Source organism: Quercus suber, unplaced genomic scaffold, assembly GCF_002906115.3.
Source record: "Quercus suber isolate HL8 unplaced genomic scaffold, Cork oak 2.0 scaffold_130, whole genome shotgun sequence".
Lineage (NCBI taxonomy): Eukaryota > Viridiplantae > Streptophyta > Magnoliopsida > Fagales > Fagaceae > Quercus > Quercus suber.
Window position 1 is genome coordinate 1 of NW_027069593.1, and position 4,693 is coordinate 4,693.

Sequence of the window (4,693 nt, forward strand, 5' to 3'; positions counted from 1 at the left end):
AATACTATTCACATATTTAAAAATTATTTTGCTACAGTGTTTTCAGCAACAATCAGTTTTTATCAACTTTCAGCAACAATAAGTGCTATCCAAACGGACCCATTATTATTCTAGAAGTAGAAGGTGATACTTTCAATGCACTCCCTCCACTTTCTAACTTATCAGCGGTTGAAATTCTTGGCAGAGCTTGATTCTAGTAGAACTATAAGGCTTGGAGAGATAGATGTTTTTCAAATACGAAAATTTTGATCTAGAAGTTTTTCGGGGCTTCCAAGCTTGAATTAGACAAGTTTTGAAAGTTCTTGGAGACTTTGAAACTTGTTCCAGCAGTTTTTTTGTAAAAGGGTCCATAAATATTATGAGAACCATCTGCATCTCACCTTTGCCTTTTCATTAAATTTTTTGCAGTATAAATTGGTAAGCCTAGTGTTGTATTGTAATTACTACTGAAAGTATTAAAGTTTTTTACTTCTACACCTCATCTGGTTAGCTTGTATGAGACTATTAGTTACCTTGTTATTTAGTTAGGGCAGTGATTTAGTTTTAAATATATATAGTAACACCTTCACAAAAGAAAAAAATAAAGTACAATTTCTAATGCCTTACTATTTTGTTTGTAGTAGTAGTAATTAATAATATCTAATAATTATCAACTTGGCCATAGTACTGTGCAGATAAACATCGTAGCTCCATTTGTATAATCACCATGTTGTGCACGAGAAAAACTTAAATATATGTGCACAAGGATATCTGACATATACGTGTTCTTGTCTGATAATACCATATGATATGTGAATATATTTCTTATGTTTATTCTGCAAAAGGTGAATTAATTATCAAACAACTAATTTGAATAAGTGAATATATAGGACCACTGTTAGTTTTGCTTTCTGGGTTTTCACATGCGTACCTAAAGGAATCTGGAAAGAATCCAATACAATGGGTTTCATTTTATTTATTTATAACCTTGATTCTGTGGCTTGTATAATATCTTTTTTCCATGATTAGAAATGGGAGAAACTGCTTTCAAGCAGGCATCTTTTGATAATAAACATGCAAATTCTTTCTTCAAAGTGCATATATGACAAACAAAGCATGCTTCCACATTTATGTAGAGTATCATAAAGCTCCAAACCTCATGATTTAGCACTTTTTGGTGGGTATGGTAACATTTATTTTCACCGATTAGGTTCAAATTCCACTTACAACAAAAGAAGAAATTTATTGGTGTCATGACTTGAATCATTATGGAGTGCATGATATAGGTTTTTAATTCTATTGCATTAAAAAAAATGATCACTTTGGACTAATATTTCCTATTATACACATAATCACATACAATGGACCGTCATTGATTGACAGGGTCATCTCCTAGTAAATGGATATCAATTTTCTGCAATGCTTGTGGTGTAAGAATTTGATTGAAGTAAACCATAGTCGGTGATGATGCTTAGTAGCACCATATGATTCATGGCTCTAGCAAACGTGCCTCTCATTATTATTGAGCACTGACACGTCAAGCAGTGGGAAGTGGGAACATTGGATTATATGGGTTTTTGTATCAATGCTGACTCACAACCTCAATGCCTTTTATATGCATCTCAGTCTCAATTTCTCAAAGCACTTACCCATTCAGATTTTGTGATACAAAGTAGGTGGTAGCAGAAAAAGGTTAAGCAGGGCAGTGGTGCAAGGAATGGATTTCAGCCCAAGTTGCAAGGTAAGGACTCTTCCTCTCTCTCTCTCTCTCTCTCTTTTTTTTCCTTCTTTGTCTAGGTGCTATATCACTACAAGGGTCCTTCAAAGTTAAAATATTTGTGTACATTTTCACTCAACCTTGGTTATTTTCCTTTAAATCATGGTAAAAATGAAATAGGTGAGGGAAGAGAAGTGATCTAATTTGGAGCTTTAGCCAATTTTATCCATACTCTATTCAACCTTGGGTTTAATGTGTAGTTAGTTTGAACGCAACTAGGAAAATTAGTTTTCTGATTTTTTTTTTTTTTAATTATATGTAATTTGACAAAAAAGAAAAAAGAATCTCAACCAACTTTTTCTATTGATATATTATAATTTAGGTTCACTTATCCATTTTTGGATAACTAAAGATGAGTGGACAAAACTCATAAATGTCACCCCTAAGTACTACCTCAAAGAAACATATTCTAAGAAAACTCATCCTTTGATTAAGTTTTATGCATTACATAATAATAAATCCATCATGCAGTAGTTCCTACCTCGTTATCCAGTATCTATTTAAATTATCAAGCTTTATTCTATGCCTATCTTCATTATTTAACTCTTACAATATATACAATATTAAATGTGGAAATTTTAATTCTCAGTAATAAGACAGATATCTGAGGTGGTAGCTGAGGATTTGAAGCAATTACCAAAGGCAAGCAAAAAAAAAACAAACAAACAAACAAAGCAACAACTGACAAACCCTCAAACCCTCTAATACATGAAGAAAAATGCCGTACACTTGTTCATTGACTAGTGGTAGTGGAAGCTAGCTGTGAACATGTGACACACGTGCAGTCTATCTAGATAGATGAACTTGGCTTTGAAGAGTGCCTAAAGACCAAACATATTTTCTAATCAACCATGAGGAAAAAAAATGGATTGGCACTAATAATGAAAAGTGGGTAAGATATTTTATTACTTTGTCCTAGGCCTTGACTCTTGAAAGAGGGCTTTAAATCTGTAGAATGCCAACTAACTCTGCCTCAACTAGCACCTCCTCTCTTTATAAGTATTAGGTGGCAGGTGTGGTACTGAGTTCAAGACCCAATGGATGCATGCATAACTTACCAGTTAAAAAAATCAATTCCAAATATGTATGTGCTTAGTGTCATAAATTTTGTTTATAGTCGAATCTAAATCTAGATAAAGGAAGGATACGATAGATTGACAATTAGACTAGAATTTAGTCATTCCATTGTTAATAATTAACATATAATAATCACATATGGTCTAAAGGGAAATGAAATAACCCCTCTTTTTTTGTTTGAAGGCAAATAACCCTCATTTTATCATCAATAAAGATTCATATATCATAGTAACAAAAAGAGGCTGAATTGCTTTACTTGAATGTTGGCTTCTCTTGCAAAAGGATAAGAAGAAAACCATAGACCAATCTGTGCTACTGTGCTGCAAGCTCTTTATCTCTGAATCACGTAACCGTGCTGCCCTTGATGCTATTGAACTAACTGCAAGGCTTAACCCAGAAACTATCATCGTCAGCAAATTTGAGGACCAAGCATATAATAGGGCTCGGTACACTCTTGTATGATATGTTGTGCAAGATATCACAGGGAGGGCCATTTCTAGTCCCTTGCAACAAGCTGTCCTAGCCATGGTTGAGGCTGCATTTGGAGCCATTAACCTTGAGTTGCACTCCGGGACTTACCCCCCGCTTGGTGTTGTGGACGAAATTCTTTTCCATCCATTGGCTTGAGCATCACTGGATGAAGCAGCTTGGCTTGCAAAGGCAGTGGCAACAGACATTGCAAATCAATTCCAAGGTCAGTTGAACCCTTCTAAAGCATCCTCCAGTTGTTGCCAAGTTAAGTAGGACAAAAAATTCTACAATTGTTGATGCGACCTATTGTGATTGAACATAACTTTTACCTAGATATACCATGGATAACAGAGTATGTCAACAGTCACGAACAAATTTGTGTCCTTAGACTTAATAACAGAAAAATGCAGTTTTACTTGAAGAGTAAGTCTAAAGACAATTTATTTCACGGTTATTGACATAACATGTTATTAATACATAATAAAAATAATATCAGTAGTGGAGACAAGTAAAAGTGATATTCTTTCGATCACAATAGGCTATATCAACAATTGTGAAAAGTGTTCTAGAAAATAGTCCCTAAAACTATTCTTACTTGAAATGTATTTGCACTAGTAATTTCGATGACAACATTTTCTTTTTTAGTTGCAGTGCCAGTGTTTTTGTATGCTGCAGCACATCCAACAAGCAAGGCTGTAGACACCATTAGGCGTGAGCTTGGATATTATCGGCCTAACTTTATGGGCAACCAATGGGCAAGATGGACCATGCCTGATATGCTTTTGGAGAAGCCCAATGAAGGTCCGTCTGAGGTGTCTTGAGCAAGAGGCATCATAATGATTGGAGCACGTCCATGGGTTGCATTGTACAACATACCCATCTTGTCCACAAATTTCTCAATGGCTCGAAGAATTGCAAGGATGGTGAGTGCTCGAGGTGGTGGGCTGCCCACGATGCAGACATTAGGCTTGGTTCATGGAGAGGATTCAACCGAGATTGCCTGCATGCTCTTGGAGCCAAATCAAATTGGTGCAGATAGGGTACAGAACCAAGTTGAGATGCTAGCAGCTGAAGAAGGGGTGGAAGTGGACTGATTTTTCACCAGAGATGATTATTGAAAAATACATGAATTTAACTTCTGCTCAAAGAGACTAATCAAAGACTATAAACAACTAGCCAAATTTACCAAGTTTCAATTTGCCAAAATGTCCTAACAAACATTGTAAGGGAAACCACCACCTTAATCATTATACTATTTCACCAGCAACAAGGTAAAAAATGGAGGAGAAAATCCAATATAATAGTTGGATTTTTCAAAACTTGCCATGCACTTCATGACTTAGCTGTAAAGTGGAGGATCCTGTTCATTTCTTTGGTAAGTTTTGTTTT

General features: G+C 35.3%; 1 pseudogene; it reads left to right on the forward strand.

Annotated features, from left to right (window-relative positions):
* The first annotated feature begins 1,570 nt into the window (after positions 1-1,570).
* Positions 1,571-4,568, forward strand: LOC112019838 (uncharacterized; annotated as a pseudogene).
* Positions 4,569-4,693: the final 125 nt, after the last annotated feature.